This window comes from Bos indicus, chromosome 2 (genome assembly GCF_029378745.1).
Source record: "Bos indicus isolate NIAB-ARS_2022 breed Sahiwal x Tharparkar chromosome 2, NIAB-ARS_B.indTharparkar_mat_pri_1.0, whole genome shotgun sequence".
Lineage (NCBI taxonomy): Eukaryota > Metazoa > Chordata > Mammalia > Artiodactyla > Bovidae > Bos > Bos indicus.
Genome location: NC_091761.1, coordinates 6,945,461 through 6,957,234, shown reverse-complemented (window position 1 = coordinate 6,957,234; position 11,774 = coordinate 6,945,461). Strand labels below are relative to the sequence as shown.

The 11,774-nt window shown below is 38.5% G+C and overlaps 1 long non-coding RNA gene across 2 annotated transcripts in view; it reads right to left on the bottom strand.

Annotated features, from left to right (window-relative positions):
* Positions 1 to 2,117: 2,117 nt before the first annotated feature.
* LOC139186868 (uncharacterized) overlaps positions 2,118 to 11,774 on the bottom strand; it is an 86,379-nt gene continuing 76,722 nt past the window's right edge. For both annotated transcript variants that reach the window (XR_011570484.1, XR_011570486.1), the window contains 2 exons: positions 7,416 to 7,535; positions 2,118 to 6,823 (listed from right to left, as the gene is read on the bottom strand). This is a non-coding gene — a long non-coding RNA (uncharacterized lncRNA). The remainder of the gene's footprint in view (positions 6,824 to 7,415; positions 7,536 to 11,774) is intronic.

The following is an 11,774-nucleotide window of genomic DNA, read 5'->3' as shown; positions in this document are numbered from 1 at the left end:
AATAGGTGCTTATTAGTCATTAGAAAAATGCAAATCAAAACCATAGTAGTAACTCTAATTTTAAAAAATGGTCAATAGCAATGGTTTGCAAGGGTATGGAGAAATTAGAACCCTCACACATTGTTGGTGAAAACGTAAAATAGTATAGTTGGTGTGGGAAAGTTTGTCACTTCCTCAAAAAGTTCAACAGACAGTTACCATACGGTATTGCTCGTAATTCAATTCTAAGTAATTATCCTAGTTCAGGCTAATATAACAAAAACACCATAGATTGGTTGGCTTAAACAATAAACATTATTTTTTACAGCTCTGCAAGCTGGGAAGTCCAGGATCAAGGCACCAGCAGATCCGGTGTCTGAGGAGAACCTGCTTTCTGGCTGGGAGACGGCCACTTTTGTTCTATATCCTCTTGTGACCTGAAGGAAAGGTAGGAAGCAAATGCTCTTGTCTCTTTTTAAGGGCATTGATCCCTTATAAGAAAGGCTTCCACCCTCATGAGCCAATCACCTCCCAGAGGCCCCATTTCTAAATGCCATCATATTAGAGATTAGGATTTCAACATATGAATGTTGGGGGAACACGAATCAGTCTGTAGTAGGAATATACTCAGGAGAACTGAAAATATATCTTTACATAAAAACTGATACATGGATACTCATGGCAATATTATTCTTAACAGCCAAAAAATGTGAAGACAACACAATATCCATCGACTGATAAATAGAAGCCACACACAAGAGGCCACAGATTGTATGATTTCATATGTGTCCTCTGTCTAGAACAGGCAAATCCATAGAGACAAAAAATATATCAGCAGTTGCCAGGGCCTGGAGGAGAAGGAGGAAATGGGGAGTAAATGATAATGGATATGGGATTTATTCTAAATTTGATGCTATGTGAATAATTTCTTAGTCAATAAAAGAAACCAATAAGGAAAGAGACAATACAGAAACTAGAAGAAAATGTTCAGAAAATATTTATCTAACAAAAGACTTATAGATTATAAGGATCAGTTCAGTTCAGTTCAGTCACTCAGTCATGTCCAACTCTTTGCGACCCCATGAATCACAGCACACCAGGCCTCCCTGTCCATCACCAACTCCCAGAGTTCACTCAAACTCACGTCCATCAAGTCGGTGATGCCATCAGCCACCTCATCCTCTGCCGTCCTCTTTTCCTCCTGCCCCCAATCCCTCCCAGCATCAGAGTCTTTTCCAATGAGTCAACTCTTTGCATGAGGTGGCCAAAGTACTGGAGTTTCAGCTTTAGCATCATTCCTTCCAAAGAAATCCCAGGGCTTATCTCGATAACTCTAATCAAAAAAGGATATTGATACATGGAACAATATGGATAAATCTTAAAACACATTGGGTCAAAGAAACCAAACCCAAAAGAGTATATACTATAAGATTTAACTTATATGAAGTCCAGGAACATGCGAAACTAATTGTTCTTTCTGGTATATGGAGGAGGGTAGGAAAAAAGCCTAGAAAAGGGCACAAGGAAGCTTCGTGAGTGATGGAAATGTTTTATATTGATTTGGGTGGTGACTACACAGAGTTGAAAACCTTTTTAACTGTAAACTTAAAATGTTCACATTAAATGAAGTATAACTCTATTTTAAGAACTAAAAACAGAAAACATATCTAAGCAATATATAAATTTTACAAATTACTCAGACTCCATAAAATATCAAATAATTTAGATTCAGAAGAATTTTGAATTTATGGACTAAGGATTAGGTACTCTTTTTCCGTGGCCTATTTTTTGGTTCATTCTTAACTTTGATAACTATGTTTATATGATATGTATTTGTACTTGCATTTTGCCAAATTCAAACTGCAATATTTAAACTAGATTAAATAAGGCAATGGCGACCCACTCTAGTACTCTTGCCTGGAAAATCCCATGGGCGGAGGAACCTGGTAGGCTGCAGTCCATGGGGTCGCTAAGAGTTGGACACCACTGAGCGACTTCATTTTCATTCTTCACTTTCATGCATTGGAGAAGGAAATGGCAACCCACTCCAGTGTTCTTGCCTGGAGAATCCCAGGGACGGAGGAGCCTGGTGGGCTGCCATCTATGGGGTCGCACAGAGTCGGACACGACGGAAGTGACTTAGCAGCAAATAACCTCAGTACACACATGCACACACGCGCACAGAAATACTCCTTTCTGGCAACATTATGAAGTGCTTTTTACATCCTTTTCATAATGAAATGAAAGCATATGTCTCCAATTACCAGTACTATAAGCTTTCAAAATTGTGGGAGTAATGTGAACTACTTTCTTCAAAGACAATTGAATTAAACATCCTCACAGAGGAAGCATAGATATGGATCCTGATTTTTATCTGTTTTAAGAGAGTAGAAAAAAAGAAGGAGTTACAATCTTGTCATATTATGCAACTCTTCTGCTACAATATATCAAAAACTTGATGAACTAAGGTCATGCAGCACAGCTGAGAAGCAATCAAAGTAAACAATGTACATTGCCGCCAGGAAAGCCTGCCAATTTGAGATTAGAACTCTCCATTTTAGCAAAAAAAAAGGAAAAAAAGGTCTTTGGAAACTTCCTTACAACATTTTATGACTCATAGATATTCCCAGAGGTTCCTGTTTCCATTCTGCAGTAGACAGTTTGAAGACGTGCAGTTCTAGTCAACTGTTGTTCTTAGGCAACTTGGCTGAAAGATCTGTTTAAAAAACATTTGTTGGAAAGATGGTATGTTTGGATGTTTTCATTTTTTAAAACAAAATTCCAGATTTTAAATTTGTTTAACTCCTAATTCAACATTAACTTAAAGGATATCCAATTAAGAATTACTATGTTACATAATATGTATTATGAACTCAACAGTTTTCCCATTTGAAAACGCCCATACTAGGGGGTATATATTCCTGGCATAGTCCCCCTTGCAGATCCTTCCAAACTGCCTCCAGATCCCTGGCTCTGTATTCAATAGTTCTGGCTCTGATCTTGGCCACCCAGTTCAGTATCTCACCTTGGCTTCTACTTTGACCAAAACTGCCAAGTCACCTCCCAGCCCACCAGGACTTGATTCCTGGCTGTTCTCCACTTTTGTCTAGCCCCAGTTCTCCCTTTCTGTTCTAAGTATTGGATATCACTCATGAGGTATTTTCTCCCCATACTCATCTAAGTCTACTTCACTCCATTTACAGATCAGTATCTTCACCTCCAAGGCCTATTTCCTACTCCCAACCAGCTCCCACATTCTTGTCTTTCCCTCCCTCCCATGTCCCAAACAATAAGCCACCTGGTCTTTAATAATTTTCATCATCTGTATATGGTTCTTGTAGGTTTGTTTCCTGACAATAACTATAAAGATATGGACATGAGAAAAGCCATAATATTATAAAACACTTTAGCATTATCCAAATAAAAGCTATTCCTTCATATAGTAGGTATGTTAATAGAGGAAGGCCTGATCTCCCTTGACTCCTTAAGCGACTCATCACCACTCTACTCTCAAGATCAACTCTCCATCCCTCGTTTACAGATGGCATTTCCCTCACACACAGTCTCTTTGAAAATGTGGTTCCTTTCCCAGGTTCCACACACATCTCTCCCTTGATTCTTCTGTGGGTCAGACTCTGCAGAGATATGGTAAACGGGGTCCAGACCAAACACATGTTCAGTTTGACTTACACAGTATTTTAGACTTTTTGCAGTTAGTTTCTAACATTTAAAAATTGGAAGAGTAAGTCAAAAAGTAGAGATTTCCAAAAGAAATGAACAGATATCAAAGATATATCTGCACTCCCATGTCCACTGCAGCAATATCCACAACAGCCAAGATGGAACAACTTGAGTATGCATCAATGGAGGAGCGAAGAAAGAAGATATGAAACAGACAGACAGATACACACACATGGAGTGGAATATTATTCTGCCATGAAAAAGGGAATCCTGCCATTTGCAACTATGTAACTGTAGGTAACTTAAGGGCACTGGAAAGACAAATACTGCATGGTACACTTATATGTGGAATCTTGAAACATAAAAAGTCAAACTCATAGAAACAGAGAATTCAAAAACAGTCACCAGAAGCTAGGGGGTGGAGGATATAGAGAGAGATTGGTCAAACAGTATGAACTTTCAGCTAAAAAATGCATAAGCTCTGAGGACATAACATGCAACACGGTGACTAGGGTTGATTACACGGTATTGTATAGTTAAAATTTGCTGACAGCGTAGAACCTAAATGTCCTCATAAAAAGGTAAATTGGTGAGGTGACAGTTGTGCTCGTTAATTACACAGATGGGGGAATCCTTTCACAACGTAAATGTGTGCCACATCACCACAATGTACACTTTAAATATCTTACCATTTTAAACGTCACTTACACCTCAATAAAGCTGAATTCTTTTTTTAAAAAATGGGAAATTATTTGAGATCAGGGGTCAGGAAGGTATGACTTCAAATTTGTGTCCATAAATAAAGTTTTATTTGAACACAGGCATGTTCATTTGTTTATCTGTGGCTACTTGCGTGCTAAAATGGCACAGTCAAGTAGCTGTGACAGAGTTCATATGGCCAAATATATTATGCTGCTGCTGCTAAGTCACGTTAGTCATGTCCAACTCTGTGCGACCCCATAGACGGAAGCCCACCAGGCTCCTCTGTCCCTGGGATTCTCCAGGCAAGAACACTGGAGTGGGTTGCCATTTCCTTCTCCAAAATATATTATAGATACTACCAAAGCCAAAAATATTTACAATCCAGTCCTTTACAGAAAATATTTGCCAACATCTGCTCAAATGGCCCTCAATCCTGGATAATTCACCCGCAGAGATTACAATATGATTAGTCTGCAGTGAGCATTGGTGTCAATGCCCAGAGATTCCAGTGCCACTGATCTGAGTGGGTGCTGACATAGGCATTTTCAAGTTCCCAAATGGTTCTAATGTACATACAATGGTTTGCGAACCACTGAATTAGGTAATCTGGATGTCTTCAACAGTCTATGGTTCTTTTTTCTCTCTCCGGGAATAGATCTAAGACAGTCAAAAGTGATACTAATGCATTGACACATGTCATTACCTCACATTGTTATATATTAAAAGTTAATACATATATCATAAGCTAATTGACAGAATATAAATGAATGAATAAATGTGCAGTATAAAGAAGTAATTGACTTTCATCAGAAGGCAACAAGTTCTCCAACGCGTCCCTTCCAAATGAAAGTTCTCAGTATAATATGTTAATATAATTATTAAAGAAATCCTAGATTAATTACTTTATTTATGCTCATTTCTGGCCAAAAGGGAACAAACCTTTGCACTGAATACATGTAAAGTCACAAGCAACTAAGTCAGCTTGAGGAAAAAGAAAGAAAATTAGATGTGGTTCTGCTCCAGGTTTCTAACCACTCACTTGTATGACCTGGAGCAAGTCTCTTCATCTCTCCTGGTCTTGATGTGCTTTCTGTAAAATGGAGTATGAACTAGGATAAAACCTAATTAGAACTCCATTAGCAACAATTAAATATTTTTTCAAGAAGATATTACTATCAATGTTAACACCCACTTTTGCTTTCGATTGTGGAGGTGTCATACATTTTACATGGCATGTTTCATACCACATAGTGAAAATATATGTGATATATATCCTTTAACATGTGATATGTTTGTGATGGTACATGTGATACATGTGATATGTATGTTATATATATGATATGTGTGATATATATGTGATGATGCATGTGATATACATGTGACTCTGCAACCCCATGGACTATAGCCTTCCAGGCTCCTCTGTTCATGGACTTCTCCAGGCCAGAATACTGGAGTGGATAGCCATTCCCTTCTCCAGGCGATCTTCCCAATCCAGGGATCGAAGCCAGGTCTTCAGCATTGCAGGCAGATTCTTTATTGTCTGAGCCACCCGGGAGGCAAAGGATATATATGACATATATATTACATATATATGTATAATATGTATATATAGATATCAGTTCAGTTCAGTCGCTCACTCGTGTCCAACCCTTTGCGACCCCATGAACCGCAGCACGCCAGGCCTCCCTGTCCATCACCAACTCCCAGAGTTTACCCAAACCCATGTCCATTGAGTCGGTGATGCCATCGAACCATCTGTCGTCCCCTTCTCCTCGCGCCTTCAATCTTTCCCAGCATCAGGGTCTTTTCAAATGAGTCAGCTCTTCGCATCAGATGGCCAAAGTACTGGAGTTTCAGCTTCAAAATCAGTCCTTCCTATGAGCATCCAGGACTGATCTCCTTTAGGATGGACTGGTTGGATCTCCTTGCAGTCCAAGGGACTCTCAAGAGTCTTCTCCAACACCACAGTTCAAAAGCATCAAATGTTTGTCAAAAAACCACACAGAAGGGATTTCAACAGAAGGGATTTAATGGAAAGAATTGTCTTCACATGTGTTACAGGACAGACTAAGCAAAAAGGTAACACTGAGGTAACCCAGGAGGCAGCTACAATGCCTGAGATTAGGGGACCGAAAAGGGAAACGAGGGGAAAACCAGAACCTAAGAACTAGAACAAGTCCCCAGATTTGATGCTTTAAGGAAGGGGCTTGGTCTAGCTGCTGCTAATTCCTCAGAGGGAATACAGTGAGACTAGCTCTGGAAGAGCCACAAGGAACTGGAGGCTGGAGTCACTTCCAAGCTGTAGCCACTAGCTGATGCTCAGGAAAAGTGCCATTTTGGAACTGAGGCCAAGAAGAATGGTTCAAATTCAAAAACAGAAAGTCTTACCTCCTTTCCTGCCACTCACCTCCAAAACCTTCAAAGTCCCAGCCTAATGCCGTCAAGAATCCAGCAAAGAAATCTGAGGAATGAAGTTTGCAGAGTCATAGCCCTAGCATCACAGAACAGAGTCAAAAAGGACACAGAGACAGTGGGTAAATAACTGACACAACTTCTTTACTCAGAAAAGTGAATGTCGATTGCACTGTAGTTAACAGCATGAATATTAATGTTGAAGAAAGTATCTTAGAGACTATAAGACTGTGGAGATTTATACATGAACAGACAAGCATGTTTGAGCAGAAAAGTAAAAGCTCTCCCATGCTTAAGGAATGACATGCAGAAAGAGGGAAGAAACAAAGAAAATTTAGACATTGTGGAAAAGATCTCTATTAAAAAAGGAAAGTGGAAGTGGTATAAATATCATAATCATAACATTAAAAGTTTAATCGACACTATATCTCAAAAAAAAAAGTTCTGTGTAATTATGTTAGGTTCCAAGGGTAAGAAATTGGCCCTTATACTGGTGCTGAAAACAAGCACGAAGTGTCCCACGAGACCATGGTAACTAAAATTTGGGATTACTGGGCTCATGTGCTCATGTGCAAACACTGTTTGTCAAGCACCCCAAAGTTAAAATAGACCAACAGTGACATCTGCTGCTGTGGACTTACTTTGAAAATGGCCAGTCTCAACATTTTGAAGGGAAGTCTCCTGCCAAACCACTGGACTTCTGCTGTGATGAGTCAGCACTTCTGGAACTCCTGTTTGTCATCTGTGCTATCAGAAGCTTTCTTAAGTGAACACAGAACATGGGAAAAATGAGAGAATATTTGGAAAAGTAACTAAAACAAACAAAAAACAGTGGGGGTGGAGGCATAAGTGATGAGAAAAAGAGACTTCATATTGTCTTTTCTCATCCTGTTTTTCCTTTAGCTAAGTAAATCCAAATTAATTTTGTAGCTGTCAGCAAGCATGAGCATGTCCGCAGTAAAAGGACGGATTAACTGTTGCCGGCTTCAGTGGACTCCAACACAAAATTTACAGCATAATATCCATACCAGAAAAAAAAAAAAAAAAGGTTAAATGATCAAAGGAGAGTATGTGGAAAATGTTTGAAGTTACTCTTGCTTTGGAAATCTCTTCTTAATTATCTAATTGTTTACATTAATTATACTTCCTTCAACATCTGCTGACCCTCAGGCTTTTTCTTTTCTGAAAGCCCATAGCACAGAAGGTTTGAATCAAACAGCATGGCTTTTAAAAATTACATATAATCTCCAGTGTAAAGTGGTCAGTGGGGCCTATTTGCATAAACTAATAAATATGAAAATCATGGGTCAATTTATTTGCTCAAGAAAAAAGATGGCAACTGATACCGAATCCCTGGTTATTATAAAAGAAGATGAATGAAAAGGCCTTGCACCAAGGAAGAACTGAATTAAGAGTTCTGACTTCCAATGTGGGTTCTGGCCACTCACTAAACGTGTCACCATGAGGAAATCCCATAGTCTATCTGAGCCTCAGTTTTCTCTTCCTTAATACTAAAGGCCTGGGCTACCTGAGAGATGGAAAGTGGATTTCAACTCATTTTCCTGCTTTGGTTAACTGGCAATGGCTGCTTTTAAGTAATCCCAAAGCTGCATCCAGACGCAATGAAAAAGCTGCTGACCAACTAGCAGGGTCTGCAGTAAGCAAGACAAATGTGGAAGGGCAGCGTGCATGTCACATACATACCAAGCTTAGACAAAATTATTTCTCTCATTTTCTTGCAGCTGTAGATTCTGCTATTAGCTGCCATTTTTAGTGCCTAGTCTCTTTCAGCTTTGCAAGATGCTCAACAGATATTATTTCTAACCCTCACCATATTTTAAGGACATGGAAACTCAGAAACATGAAATAATTTTCTCAAGACCACACAACATAGCTGGACTCAGTTACTAACAAAATAACCCCACATTCTCTATTGTGAATAAAACCTTCACTTATGTTTTAGATCACATCCCCTAGCCCTCTTGCAATGTAAAAGCTATAATACCATTATGTCTTATCTGGTGATACCTTAATACATCTATATTTTCACAGAAAGAAAGGATGGTTTGGACATGAAACTTGGCTAGTTCATGTAAACATGAAAGGGCAAGGCAGGGAAAAAGTATCCAAGAAAGTGCTTTTTTCAGGATTGTATGGTAAAAATTAAAAGTGACAAAGGAATGGACAATAACTAAAAGTCATATTCAATTTTAAACCAAATAGAATTACAGACAAATAAAATAACAGAATTGAAAAGAGTCCTATGAAAATAGGACATTGTGTATTACATCGATTGGGTCTGCGTAGGCATTGCAGCTTAACTGGTATAGTACTCAGGGATGTACTCAGGTATAGTACTCAGATGTCAGTGCTTGATACACACTTTTTGATGATGATGGTTTACAAATAATTCAAAGAAGAGATTCCTGGTAAGAAACATTTTTGAAGCTTCCTTAATTTGATACACCATTTTGGACATTCTTTGGGTTACAGTCTCCAGGTACAGTAGAAAACAAGACACTCTAACTTGCGGTTGGAACAAACAGACTCCATCATACAGAGGAAACTTTGAGAATGACATCACAAAATCGGTCTACCCTGACTGCAGAATTATGTACTGATGCTTTCAGAGTAATACTCAGAAACTTATACTTGCCTTTAGAAAATAACCTAGAAATATCGATTAGTAAAAAAAATGTTTTAAGGAAACCAAATGCAGTACTGCACCCATAGGAGAAAAATTAGTAGTAGTAGTCAAGTTGAGTTTCATGTCAAGGTACCTCATGGCCTATGATTAGCTGGCTGATTCATGCATGTTATAAATATTTATTCTTTACTTACTATGAACCTAGGCACTCTGGAATACAAAATAAAATAGACCTGAGGAGTAGAGGTCTAATTGGAAACAGCCACATAAATAAATTAAAATACAGAATGACATATAAATCAACTGGGTAATGTTTGAGGTACATATGTATCGCACAAAAGTGAAATTACTAATTTTCTCTCATGGTGTCAGAGAAGGATCAGAAAGACACGTAAGTACAAGGCTGAACGGAAGATCAATATATTTCTTAAGATACCCATAATCTGCAAGTTTTTAATGATATTAAGACAGTAAAAAAACATTAAAACCAAAGGCATAGACCCCCTTAGACTGGCCTCACTCATAAGAGAGCTCTGAAAAGAACACAGTCAATAACCATATGGAGAAAATGGTACTTGTATACTTAAGTAAAGCAAAGTGTTGTGTATTTTTCATCCTACTATTTTAAGGTAATATCATTCCAAGGTATTAGGGCCCAACATCTTGTCATGCACAGAGAAAGTCAACACAAGAAAGTCCTGCAAAGAGTGTTGTTCCACATATACTCTGTGACTAATTCTGTTTATGGAATGAACTGCGCTGTGGTCATGGGTCACATTCAGCCAGCCAAGAGAATGTTTCCAGAGTGTAATTGTTCTGGGCATCAAGGCACTTTACAGCATGTTCCCATTGCTTTTTGATACTCTGTGGCCAGGAGACTGCTGAGAAAATATTATTCACCCGAATTAGACTGGAGGAGTCAACCGCCTGGGTATTACATCTCCATGTCAGCACAAGCGGTGTCTGCAACCGAACTTACCAGATGTTTCTAATTTCTCTACCTTCTGAACTACAACTTGGTTTTCTTTTCCTGACTTTGAAATATTTTAAACAAAGGACTTTCTGTAATGTCTCGGGAAACTTACAAAATTAAAATCCTGGGGTTAATATCAGAATAAGAGTTCTGGAACTCCTGCCACTGCCACATTGATGAGATTTCCACCTTGCGACTCACTACCTCAGTTTCTCTCAAACGACTTTTGAGCTGCAGGAGTCTCATTCACTCTAGAGATTTCCACCCAGCTAACAAATTGAAAAACACTGAATTCTGGAGGCAGCTACATGTCCCCTGTTGCCACATTACCTAAAATAAATGCTACTTCAAATTAAGGCCTTAATGTTAATAAAAATGATCAAGCTGTCAAATCAGCAACTGCATTTCTAGAAAGTTATACAAAGATTTTCACACATGTTCACAAGGAATCATATACAAAGATAGTAATTGCAGCATGGTTTGTCAGACATTGAATTTGGAAATAACCAAAGCATCTAGCAGCAGAGGACTGGTAGAATATTTTATGCTATATCCACACAAGAAATAATGTGCAGCCCAAAAAGACCTTGGCAGTTCTGCACATATGATAAGAAGGGAAATCCCCATAATAATTGTTAGGGAAAGAACTGGGCCAATATGTATGTGTAAAAATACAATACATACTGTGTAACTTTTTGTAGCTTTTGGATTTTAATTTTTGCCATGTGCAAGCACTGTTTATTCAAAAAAATTAAGTTTGGTGAAAATAAAGTAAAATCAAGATAAAACGAGGTCTTGAGGAAACAAAACTAATGGAAAAGGAACATGGTAAAAAAAGGGAAGAAAGAAGGAAAAGAAAACTGTGAGACTTCAAGCTTCTAAAACTATGAAAGGGTCTGTCTCATAGTCTCAGCAAAATTTCCAACTTGTGTCACAGGTTGGCCTGACTCAGTTCTTATCCTTTACAAGCGCTCCGGAGTGCATTTGACTCATGATTGGAGACTCTCCTCTTGCATGAACTGCCTCACCCTGATTCTGTTTTTTTTTTCTTTCTTTTTTCCTTTTTTTAAATTGAAGTGTAGTTGATTTACAAACTTGTTTAATTTCTGCTGTACAGCAAAGAGATATACATCCTTTTTTATAATATATTCTTTTCCATTATGGTTTATCATAGGATATTGAATATAGTTCAGGCTTCCCTGGTAGTTCAGGGATAAAGAATCTACCTTCAATGCAGGAGACCACCTGCAATGCAGAAGACACAGCTAGATCCCTGGGTCCGGAAGATCCCCTGGAGAAGGAAATGGCAACCCACTCCAGTATTTCTGCCTGGGAAATCTCGGGGACAGAGGAGCCTGGTGGGCTACAGTACATGGGGTG